The sequence below is a fragment of the Zea mays genome, chromosome 2 (genome assembly GCF_902167145.1).
Source record: "Zea mays cultivar B73 chromosome 2, Zm-B73-REFERENCE-NAM-5.0, whole genome shotgun sequence".
NCBI classification, from domain to species: Eukaryota; Viridiplantae; Streptophyta; class Magnoliopsida; order Poales; family Poaceae; genus Zea; species Zea mays.
Window position 1 is genome coordinate 138,619,696 of NC_050097.1, and position 13,651 is coordinate 138,633,346.

Here is a 13,651-nt window from a genome sequence, read left to right on the forward strand (position 1 = left end):
ACTTCATTTCGAGTGAAGTTATTTAATTCTTCATGCATTGCATTCACCCAATCAACATCAAGTAGAGCTTCATCTACACAGTTAGGTTCCATACAAGATACAAAAGAGAAATGTTCACAAAATGAAGCTATACGAGAGCGAGTTTGAACACCCTTACTAATATCACCCACAATTTGATTAACCGGGTGATCCTTCATAATAGAATGATGAATTCTTGATACCGTTTGATAATTGCTAGTTGAAGCATTAGGAGGAACCGAATGACTTGAAGTATCTTGATCATGAGTATCCATAACTTCATCATTTTGTTGGCTTTGGTGATTTTCTTCATTTATGGTTGAATAGGATGGGATGACAACCACGCTATTCTCATCATCATCTTTCTTTGGCTTTATTTCACCAATGTAGGAGACAGGTGACGCCTAAGAGGGGGGTGAATTAGGACTTCTAAAACTTTTACTAAACTAGGCCACAATTAAATCCCTATAGCAAAACCTATGCAAATAATCAAACTAGAATGTGCAAACTAGGTTTTGTCTAAGTGTTGCTATCTCTACCGCAATGGCTAAGTTTCAATCTACACTAAATAAGTATGACTACAAGATTGAAACTTAAATGCTTAATATAAATGCAGAAACTTAAAGAGCAAAGTAGAGATGCAAACTCTCGTGGATGACGCCGGTATTTTTACCGAGGTATCCGGAACCACGCAAGGTCCCGACTAATCCTCGTTGGTGCCCCTATGCAAAGGGAAGCCCACGCGAGGACCAAGCACCTCAGTCGAGTAACTCCGTAGAGAGCCGCGGGCCTTCTCCACGCGCAAGTGGTGCTCCGCTTCTAGCTCCTCTCGGACGCTCCCCGTCATCTCCACTACCGAGCTTCCGGCGAAAACGCCGTGGGCCTCGTTCCCTCCGGTACACGGTGGCGGCCGTGACACAAACACGGTTGTCACGGTCTCCAAGACTCTCGCCCCACTCGGTACAATTACAACGGCTCACGCAAGAGCCGAGGGGTTGTGTGGTTTTACAAAACTCACTCAACTAACTAGGGTTCACCTAGAGCAAGCGCTAAAGCGGTCTAACTAACCTAAGCACTTCGCGAAGCACCTACGCTAATCACTAGTGATTCTATTAAGCACTTGGGTGTAAGAGCACTTGGGAATGTCTACTATATGCCTTGGTATTTCTCTTGGGCTCCCACGCTTGGAAATGGCCGGTTGGGGGTGTATTTATAGCCCCCAACACAAATAGAGCCGTTGGAGAAAAGCTGCTGCTTTCTGCGGCACACCGGATAGTCCGGTGGTGCACCGGACAGCGCACTGTAGCATGTCCTGTGCGCCTAGCCATTGCCCTGTCAGAGCAGGTGACCGTTGGCACCGCAGGCTTTCTACACCGGACAGTCTGGTCCTCATACCGGACAGTCCGGTGGTCTTCTCTCCGGGTGCCACCTGGAACTAGCCGTTGGGCTGCGGTTCCCTGGTGCACCGGACAGTCCGGCGTGTGGGCACCGGACAGTCCGGTGCTCCACACACAGACAGTCCGTAGAAAGCACACCGGACTATCCGGTGCCCACACAGAGACAGTCCGTAGGCAACACACTTGGACTTTTCTTGGATCTTTTTAATGTCTTCTTTTGAGGTGTTGCTTTCCTCAATTCCTTAGTCCAAGTTAATTATGCATCCTGTGAACTACAAGCACAAACACTAGAAAACTCATTAGTTCACGGATTATGTTGATCATCAAACACCAAAACTCAATTAGCCAAATGGCCCGGGGTCCATTTTCCTTACAATCTCCCCCTTTTTGGTGATTGATGACAACACAACCAAAGCAAGCAAATAATACAGTTATTTGAATGACATTATGCAATCTACTTGCTAGGATGCATGTTTGTCCCCACAATGTGACATTATGGACTTAAGCCTCCCCCTAACTCCATAATTCACTTACTTCCTATTTTTGGACCAAATAACCAAAACCACTTGAAAAAACATTTGTAGATTTAAAATTTTAAATTTGGTGGTGTTTGGTGTTTGATATAGTTTTCATTTCTTTGATCCCTAAACTTCTCCCCCTTTGGCATCAACCACCGAAAAGGAAGACATTAAAAGCATGAAGGAAGTAAATAAAAAATTTGACCTCAAACGATTACTCCCCCTAAATGAGTGTTCTATTTTAGAAAGAAACTTTCTCCCCTTTTTAGAGATGAAGAAATACTCCCCCTGACAGAGATCTTCTATTTTTAGGAAAAAGCATGTGAAAATTAGAGGTGTAAGACAAGATTTGAATAGACTAACTTCCCTTATGCATAGGTAACAGAATATGAGTTAACCACTTATGCATTTTTAGCAACATGGAAGTATATGATATGAAATATAGTCTAATCAAATATTGGAGAAGACATGCAAATGATACTAGATGTAGTCTCAAAAGATAACGATTGAAATTCAATGGCGAGCTTGAGAGACATGAGAGTTCTTAGAGATTTTGCAGTGGAAGATTGTTGTCTTTCTCCGAGGACCTCATTTTCCTTACAATGAGACTATCACATGAAATAGACTTGAAAAGGTGTTAGTCTCAAAGTATTAGATTATAGAGTAACCTCCCCCTGAAGGTGTGCATACAAGTTTTGAATACTTGTAGGAGACATGCACTTTGATTTGATATCAAGAGGGGCAAATTATCTATAATCCGAACTTTGGCACATATAAGTTAAATGATACAGATTGTAGAATATGAGTGTTTTACCACTTGAAGAATTCACAGTTATAAAAAAAATGTATCATTTACTATGGAGTGATATAGAAGCTATGTGCTGTGCTTAAATAAACGTTTTTAAGCCATGTAGGTTTGCTTAAGTATATGAGTTGAAAGCAAGCAATCCTACCATGTGATTTACCAAGTATGCATAATTTTAAACAAAAGTAAATACAAAATGTAATACTAGGTATGAAAGGTAAACTAGATACAAGGTAAATAAATACGCATATCGAAAGAACAATAAATACAATAAATCTAGTTACCTTAGTCATGGGTGGGGAAATTTGGGTCCAAAATATTTACTAACCCACTTGGCAATAAACTTGGTCCAATATGATGTATCCCATGATATACATCCCTAATTTGCCAAGTCTCCAAATTTCTAGTAGACCTTCGGTCCACTCACTTCCCTTTTGGGATCCAAACCTTCTTGGTGCTTTTCATGGTTGAAATTATTTCCTTTGGCACCCAGATATGTTTGGCCCCCTTTTCTTTGTTGGCTTGCTTGTTGGCCTTGATTGCTATCACCTTTCCATTCTTTTTCTTCTTGATCAAATATGGTGTAGCAGCCTTTTTGTCCACCTTTTTGATGTAGGTGTTGGAGACTTTGCCTGATGGCTTTTGCTTGAGCTTTTGCCTTTGTTTATCCCCGGTCATTGCCTTGCATTGGAAAGACTTGTGGCCTTCCTTGTGGCATAGCCTACAAATCACAGTTTCTCCCTCCATAGGCTTGTTCACTCCCGCAGTGGTGTTATCCTGTGGAGGTCGGATTTGTTTGGCTTTGCCTTTCTTGTCATACAAAGCCTTGCCAAGGCGAGCCACTTCTTGCCTTAATTGCTCATTTTCCTTTGCAACCTCATCTGAACATGTTTCTACAACAATATTCTCAACAAGAACTTGGTTGCAGGAGTTAGAATCATCAATTAAATCAAAGCAAGAAGTAGAAGCATCCTTTTTAATAATTTCAGGAATTTCAACTAAAGATGCTCCTAGGGTGCTACCAATGTTTTCTAGCTTAGTAGTTAGCTCATTGTTGTGTATGCTAAGAATTTCCACTTTCTCTAGCAAATTTTCAATAGCTTCTTGAGAGCTAGCTAACTTAGCCTTAAGTTTTTCATTCTTTTTAATAAGGCCATCATCGATAGCTGTGGATGTAGCACTAGACTCTAATTGCTCAATTTTAGTTGACAGCTCACAGTTTAAGTTTGCAAATGTTTCAAATTTTTCTAGCAAACCTTTATAATCATTTTGGGAGCTAATCAACTTATTTTTCAAAGTTTTAAGTTGAGCTTTTTGCTTAGTGCAAACATCCTAGAAAAATTTAACAACTTCCACAAGTTCATCTACGGAGGGCTTTCCTTCACTATCATCATCACTACTACTATCATCAGTAGAGGATGGAATGCTCATTTTACCTCTTGCCATAAGGCATTTGTGTGATGACCGTGATGAGCGTGATGAGGACCGGTGGCTGCGCGTCCTTGGAGGTTCATCTTTACTTGAAGAATCATCCCAAGTTCTAACACTTGTTAGCGCCTTGCTTTTGCTCCTCCCCTTTTTGGGTTCGGCCATATTTGGACAGTTGTCCCTGAAGTGGCCCTTCTCCCCACATGCGAAGTATCCTCTCTTCCTTTGCTTTTTCCTGTCAATGTTGAAGAGAAGATCTTCGACCTGTAGGGGCACACCCATTAGATTAATCTTGCGGATCATCTCCATTACCTTTCCAACGCGTCGAATTGTTTCTTCGTCCTCGGAGGATGATGTGCATGGTTGATTATCTTCATTATCATCACTTTCTTCTTCTTTCTCTTCTTCACTTGAGGAACTTGAAGTGGGAGCCTTCTTTTTACCCTTCCTTTCATCACATGCAAAAGCATATGGCCTTGAGGAAGTTGGGTCCTCTCCCCGACACATTTTTCGTGACATCTCAAAAGCCGCAATTTTCCCAATCACAATGGTCGGGGTCATGGTACTTAAGTCCTCCATGTTGTGAAGGATGGTGATGATGCTCCCATATCTTCGTTGTGGTAGCAGGGAGATAATCTTCCTTACAATGTCCGCATCACCTAGCTTATTTATACCAATAGAGTTGAGCTCATTGATGATTAGATTTAAACGAGAATACATGTCTCTAACAAGCTCATCATCTCTCATAGCAAAAGAGTTATACTCATTTAAGACTAGGCAATGTTTTTGCTCACAGACATTTGATGTGTTGTCATGGAGCTCATGCAATTTTAGCCAAATCTCATTAGCAGTTTTCAATGAAAAAACTTGATTAAAAATATCCATACTAAGAGATTCATACAAGCAATTTTTGGCTCTAGCATTTAAATGAATTTCTTTTTCCTCACTCGTGGTGGGTTTCTCGTGATTCTTGGGAGGTTTCATCCCGTCACGAGTGACTCTCCAAACACCTAGATCAATGGCCTCTAGGTAACAAGCCATTCTAGCACTATAATATGGGAAGTTAGTGCCATCGAAGTGTGGTGGCCTATGGGTATCCATCCCTTCCTCTAAAAAGCATCGGCTCTTTTAGCGGTGAAGCTAAAGCGTCTCAAATGAGCCAAACCAGACTCTGATACCACTTGTAGGAGACGGGTGATGCCTAAGAGGGGGGGGGGGGTGAATTAGGACTTCTAAAACTTTTACTAAACTAGGCCACAATTAAATCCCTAGAGCAAAACCTATGCAAATAATCAAACTAGAATGTGCAAACTAGGTTTTGTCTAAGTGTTGCTATCTCTACCGTAATGGCTAAGTTTCAATCTACACTAAATAAGTATGACTACAAGATTGAAACTTAAATGCTTAATATAAATGCGGAAACTTAAAGAGCAAAGTAGAGATGCAAACTCTCGTGGATGATGCCGGTATTTTTACCGAGGTATCCGGAACCACGCAAGGTCCCGACTAATCCTCGTTGGTGCCCCTACGCAAAGGGAAGCCCACGCAAGGGCCAAGCACCTCGGTCGAGTAACTTTGTAGAGAGTCGCGAGCCTTCTCCACGTGCAAGTGGTGCTCCGCTTCCGGCTCCTCTCGAACGCTCCCCGCTGTCTCCACTACCGAGCTTCCGGCCAAAACGCCGCGGGCCTCGTTCCCTCCGGTACACGGTGGCGGCCGTGACACAAACACGGTTGTTATGGTCTCGCAAGACTCTCACCCCACTCGATACAATTACAACGGCTCGCGCAAGAGCCGAGGGGTTGTGTGTGGTTTTACCAAACTCACTCAACTAACTAGGGTTCACCTAGAGCAAGCGCTAAAGAGGTCTAACTAACCTAAGCAATTCGCAAAGCACCTACGCTAATCACCGAGTGATTCTATTAAGCACTTGGGTGTAAGAGCACTTTGGAATGTCTACTATATGCCTTGGTATGTCTCTTGGGCTCCCACACTTGGAAATGGCCGATTGGGGGTGTATTTATAGCCCCCAACCCAAATAGAGCCATTGGAGAAAAGCTGCTGCTTTCTGCGGAACACCGGACAGTCCGGTGATGCACCGGACAGCGCACTGTAGCATGTCCGGTGCCCTGTCATAGCAGGTGACCGTTGGCACCGCAGGCTTTCTACACCGGATAGTCCGGTCCTCACACCAGACAGTACGATGGTCTTCTCTTCGCGTGCCACCTGGAACTAGCCGTTGGGCTGCGGTTCCCTGGTGCACCGGACAGTCCGGCGTGTGGGCACCAGACAGTCCGGTGTGCCACCGGACAGTCCGGTGCTCCACACACAGACAGTCCACAGGCAACACACTTGGACTTTTCTTGGATCTTTTTAATGTCTTCTTTTGAGGTGTTGCTTTCCTCAATTCCTTAGTCCAAGTTAATCTTGCATCCTGTGAACTACAAACACTAGAAAACTCATTAGTTCACAGATTGTGTTGATCAACAAACATCAAAACTCAATTAGCCAAATGGCCCGGGGTCCATTTTCCTTACAACCAATGGCCATTGTTTTCATAGCATTTTTCAATTGAGTTCCACCAACATCATCATGATTATCACTTTCATCTTGAGACCCATTAGTTTCATTAAACTCAACATCATATGCTTCTTCAATAATACCATGAGTTTTGTTGAAAACTCTATAAGCCTTACTATTTGATGAATATCCAAGAAGAAAACCCTCATCACATTTCTTCTCAAATTTAGAGAGCCGACTTCCCTTTCTCAAAATATAGCATTTGCAACCGAATACCCTAAAATATGAGATATTTGGCTTTCTACCAATGAGCAATTCATAGGGAGTTTTCTTCAAAAGCTTGTGACAATATAGCCTATTTGATGAATGACAAGCGGTGTTTATTGCCTCGGCCCAATAAGAATCCGACACATTATATTCCGCTAACATAGACCTAGTCATATCAATGAGAGTCCTTTTCTTTCTTTCAACAATACCGAAGTTTTCGGGGTATATTTGGAAGAGAATTCATGTTTAATACCCTTGTCATCACAATATTCATCAATTCTTGCATTTTTTAATTCTGACCCATTATCACTTCTAACTTTCTTGATATCAAAATCAAATTGGTTTTGAGCCAATATAGCAAATGACTTGAATGTTTCAAACACATTAGATTTATCTTGAAGAAAGTAAACCCAAGTGAATCTAGAATAATCATCCACAATCACAAGACAATAGAAATTACCACCAATACTCACAAACGATGTTGGCCCAAATAAATCCATGTGAAGTAATTCCAAAGGTCGATGAGTAGACATTTGCCTTTTATTTGGATGAGTATTTGCCACTTGCTTCTCGGCTTGACAAGAGCTACACAATTTGTTCTTCTCAAATTTCACATCTTTCAAGCCACAGACTAAGTCATGTTTGGTTAACCGATTGAGTTGCTTTATTCCAACATGACCAAGTCTTATATGCCATAACCAACCTAGTGAACCCTTTGAGAATAAGCAAGTTGTGAGCTTTGCCTCACTAGATGAGAAATCAACAAGATAAAGATTTTCATATCTAAAACCTTTAAACTTAAGATTGCTACCATCAACACCAGAGATAATAACATCATCAACGGTGAAATTGCAACTAAATCCTAAATCACATAATTGAGCTACAGATAGTAAATTAAAATTCAAAGACTCAACTAGAAGCACATTTGATATGGAATGATCATTTGAAATAGCAATTTTACCCAAGCCTTTAACCTTTCCTTTGCGATTATCTCCAAATGTGATACTATCATAATTTGAGCAATCTTCCTCACTCATTTGGGTGAACATTTTCAAATCTCTGGTCATGTGTTGAGTACATCCAGTATCCAACACCCAATGATTCCCTCCCGCCTTGTAGTTCACCTACAAAAGGAAATCAATCTCTTTTAGGTACCCAAACTTGCTTGGGTCCTTGGATGTTAGTGACCAAGGTCTTTGGCACCCAAATAGCTTTCTTCTTGTTGCCAGTAATTGAAGTACCAACAAATTTAGCATGAACGCCTTTTGCATTATGAGAAAGAACATAACAATGCTCAAAACAAGTGGAGGATACATTCTTGAGCTTAGGACAAATTTTCTTAATATGTCCCTTCTTGTGACACTTGTGGCACACTTTGTCACATTCTTTCACAAACAATGTCTTTTGCTTTATAAAAGCATTCTTTCCTTTCTTGGGAACATATCCAAGGCCCTCACGGTTAAGTGAGCACCATTGACTTCCCAATATGAAATCCAATTTAGCCTTTCCACCATATGCCTTCTCTAGATCATGAGTTAGAGCATTTACTCTATCTACTAACACTTCATTCTCAACAATGATTTGTGATTCATCAAGAGCAATATTATCATTCATAAGAGAAATTTTGTATTTATCACAAATAGAGTTAGTAGGTAGTGGTTCACTTGTAGGACTATCAAGTAAGTCACAAGTGACTCCAACATCTTCGGTGACCACCACAACTTCATGCACAATAGATGACTTTTGAGCTTCCGCAAGCTTATTACAATTCTCTTTTAGATCATTGTGAGAGGTCTTGAGCTCCTCAAAAGACACTTGGAGGTTTTTATACAATTCCTTCAAGGTCTTAAATTTTTCTTTTTCTTTGTGCATGTAGTCATCGGTCTCGCCTAACATTCTAACAAGATCATCATATGAATAGCCATCATCATCAACATCATCATCATCATTTACATCATTTAAATCGTTGATGATTTTTACCTTAGCATCTCCCTTTGCCATGAGACAATGAGGGGATGAGAAAAGTGAAGGAGCTTCCTTGATGGCAATTCCGGCATTAAGCTTGGATGAGGTGTCGTCATCATCGTCATCCGAGCTATCATCTGAATCCCATTCAACTAGTTAGGCTTTGCCATCCTTCTTCTTGTTGTAGAATTTCTTCTTCTTATCATCTTCATCTTTGCCCTTCTTTTTCTTGTTAGGGTTTAGCATTTCTTCTTGATGTTTGGCCTCTTCTAGGTTGACCTCTCTTCATCTTCATGAATTTGTTGAATTTCTTTACAAATAGAGCCATATCTCCATCACTCTCACTTTCATTTTCTTCATCATCACTATCTTCTTTTTCAATTGCCTTAGAAGCTTTAGCTTTGAGAGCAATTGATTCATTCTTCACTTTCTTTGCCAAACTTATAGCATCGGCTTGAGATTTCTTGAATATATCTTGAGTAAGAATTTCCCCCAATACTTCGGTTGGAGAAGTTGTAGATAGATCACTTCTTACTAACATTGTCACAATGGTCTCATATTTTTCCAGAAGAGATCTAAGGAACTTATGAGTGAAATCCACATCCGGTACATTAAAACCAAGTCCCTTGAGTTCATTCACTATCTCATTTAACCGGTTGAACATATCGGATACACTCTCATCTTCTTTCATAATGAATTGCTCAAACTTTCCTTTACACACATATAGCTTGGCACTCTTCACAATTGTAGTTCCTTCATGAATTTCCATCAGCTTAATCCAAATCTCATGAGCGGTTGTGAGATTCTTGATACGGTTGAACTCATTTATATCAAGAGCATCATAAAAACATTCATGGCTTGATCATTTGTAAGAATGTTCTCATTGTCACTAACAGATGGTTCATCTTCTTTCAACACAACAAACCCATCCTTGACAATTGGCCAAATTTTTCCACCCATTGCTCTAAGATGCATTGACATTCTTATTTTCCAATAGTCGTAGTTATTCCCATCAAAATGTGGTGGCTTCCCAATGTGCACATTGTTGTTACTAGCTATTTTGTCCCACTCCGGGATGATTAGATCCACAAACAATGGAGTCCTCGGCTCTGATACCACTTGTAGGATCTAGGACACCGGCTAGAGGGGGGGTGAATAGACGGTTTTGACTAAAATAAAAAACACTAGGGAAATTTAGTCAATATAACAAGAGGTATAAATTCTCTAGTGATAACAAGTAAACAATTTATGAGAATCAACTAAGGTGATTGAATACTTGATGAACAATATGCAAAATACTAATCACTTGCATGGCAATAAGCAATGCAAGAAAATAAAGACACCGAATTTTATCTCGTGGTATCGGTGATTTGCCGATCACCCCTAATCCACGTTGAGGTGGACTTCAAGCTCTCACTTGCTCCTCTATCAAGACACGACTTGATCTTTGAGCCAAGTGGACAAGAAATCACTCAATACCTCAATTCCACTAATGTCACCTTTGCCGCTCCGACGAGGTAGGCGCGAACCCCTCACAATCAACACCGCGGCTTCTCCACAATCTTCTTGGAGAGCTCGACGGAGACAATCACCCGAGCCATCAAGGAGGCGGCAACCTCCAAGAGTAACAAGCCGATGACGCTTGCTCAGTGTACCACCTAGTGCCTCAAGAATCACAATGGATGCAAATGCACTAGGAACACTCAATCTCTCACTAGAATGCAATATCAAGCAAAGAGTGTGAGAGAGTGAGTTCGAGGATCACAAATGAGATCAATGTATGCAAGGAATGGCCAAGAGAGCCCTCACACATGAGCTCCCCTTCTATTTATAGCACCCCTCTCAAATCCAACCGTTATGAGCAAAAAGCACATGTTCTGCGCACACGCGGACGATCCGTGCCCTAGGGCCGGACGGTCCACCGTACACATAACGACTATTTTTCTCGTTTGAAATTTGTCAGAGCTATCAGAAAAGTAGGGTCTGGACAGTCTGCCCACCTTGGCCGGACCGTCGCGACCTGGCAACATGGAGCACTGGAGCTCTGACCAAGTGGAGTTAACACATGCGGACCGTCCGCCTACAAGGTCGGACGGTCCGTGACCTGGGAGTCAGTACTATCCGGGCTTATCCTCCGGACAGTCCGTAGTACAAATCCCAAAAACCACACAGTCCCTGCCCAAACCAAATTTGGCACCTGCGGACGGTCCGCCCAACAAGGCCGGACAGTCCGCACTATAATTCAGGGACTGTGTCGAGAGCAGCCTTCTCTGGTCAGGACTGCAGACGGTCCAGCCCCAAGGCCCGGACGGCCCGCAGTACAAATGAACCAGACCTGTCTAAAGTAAACACACTTCGGACCCCACTGGAGGATCGCGGACGGTCTGCCCACATGGCTCGGACGGTCCACACATCCCAAGACTTGGTACTTTTCAAACAAGCTTTTGAAAGGATTTATAACTCATGAAATTTGAAGCGCTGTTAGTCCTCATGCAAATGCAACCACTAGATGCTCTATGAGGCACTAAGTTTTACACAGATCAAAGTCATTGACCCCTCTTAATAGTATGGCTATCTAGCCTATTAATCTGGTCAAGTATCTCTCTAAACTCGTGGAGACCGGCAAAAGCAAAACCTATGTTATACCTTTGTCTTCACTTGATCCACAACCAATGCTTATAAATCTCCAAGATTTCCTGTTCTATGTGGTCCAACCCTGCATTCTTATTTCTCCAAGAACCATTAGTCCACAAACAGTTGTCATTAATTACCAAAACATCACTAAGGGGCCTAGATGATTCACACATAGTCCCTGAGTATTTTCCTCATCCATACTAATTATGCACAACAGTGTCCTGCAGCAATATACTCGGCTTTGGCGGTGGATAGAGCTACTTAGTTTTATTTCTTTGAAGCCCTAGACATCAGGGATCTCCCTAGAAACTGACAAGTCCCTGATGTACTCTTCCTGTCAATTTTACATCCGGCATAATCGACATCGAAATACCCAATTAAATCAAAGGTAGATCCCTTGGGGTACCAAAGCCCAAACTTAGGAGTGTAAACTAAATATCTCATGATTCTTTTCATGGCCCTAAGGTGAACTTCCTTAGGATTTGCCTGGAACCTTGCACCCATGCATACTGAAAGCATTATATCCGGTCGTGAAGCACATAAATAGACTAAAGATCCTATCATCGACTGGTATACCTTTTGATCTACAAATTTACCTCCCGTGTTGAGGTTGAGATGCCCATTGGTTCCCATGGGTGTCTTGATGGGTTTGGCATTCTTCATTCCAAACTTCTTAAGTATATCTTGAATGTACTTAGTTTGGCTGATGAAGGTGCCCTCTTGGAGTTGCTTGATTTGAAATCCAAGAAAATACTTCAACTCCCCCATCATAGACATCTCAAATTTTTGTATCATTATCCTACTAAATTCTTCACAGGTTGACTTGTTAGTAGACCCAAATATAATATCATCAACATAAATTTGGCATATAAACAAGTCTTTAGCGATTGTTTTAGTGAGGAGAGTAGGACCAGCTTTACCAACTTTGAAGCCATTAGTGATAAGAAAGTCTCTTAGGCATTCATACCATGCTCTTGGGGCTTGCTTGATCCCATAAAGCGCCTTTGAGAGCTGATAAACATGGTTAGGATACTCACTATCTTCAAAGCCGAGAGGTTGCTCAACATATACCTCTTCCTTGATAGGGCCATTGAGGAAAACACTCTTCACGTCCATTTGATATAGCTTAAAGCCATGGTAAGTAGCATAGGCAAGTAATATACGAATTGACTCAAGCCTAGCTACGAGTGCATAGGTTTCATCAAAATCCAAACCTTCAACTTGAGAATAACCTTTTGCAACAAGTCGTGCTTTGTTCCTTGTTACCACACCATGCTCATCTTGTTTTTTGCGGAATACCCACTTAGTACCTACAATATTTTGGTTAGGACATGGAACTAAATGTCATACCTCATTCCTCGTGAAGTTGTTCAGCTCCTCTTGCATTGCCACCACCCAGTCCGGATCTCTTAGTGCATCCTCTATCCTGTACATCTCAATAGAAGACACAAAAGAGTAATGTTCACAAAAATGAGCAACTTGAGATCGAGTGGTTACCCCCTTGTGAATGTCACCAAGTATGGAGTTGACGGGGTGATCTCTTTGAATTACTTGGTGGACTCTTGGGTGTGGTGGTCTTTGATAATGAATCTCTTGATCATCTTCCTTGTCTTCATTATCATCATCTCCCCCTTGATCAATGTCCTCCTCTTGAGGTGGCTCATCGTCTTGATCTTCATCCTCTTCTTCTTGAGCCTTATTCTCATCTTGAGTTGGTGGAGATGCTTGCACAGAAGATGATGGTTGATCTTGTGCTTGTGAAGGCTCCTCGGATTCTTTTGGACACACATCCCAATGGACATGTTCCTTAACGCGATGCAGGGAGCCTCTTCATCATCTAGTTCATCAAGATCAACTTGCTCCACTTGGGAGCCATTAGTCTCATCAAACACAATGTCACAAGAAACTTCATCTAATCCAGTGGACTTGTTGAAGACTCTATATGCCCTTGTGTTTGAGTCATAACCAAGTAAAAAACCTTCTACTGCTTTAGGAGCAAATTTAGAATTTCTACCTCTCTTAATAAGAATAAAGCATTTGCTCCCAAACACTCTAAAGTAAGAAACATTGGCCTTTTTACCGGTGAGGAGTTCATGCGATGT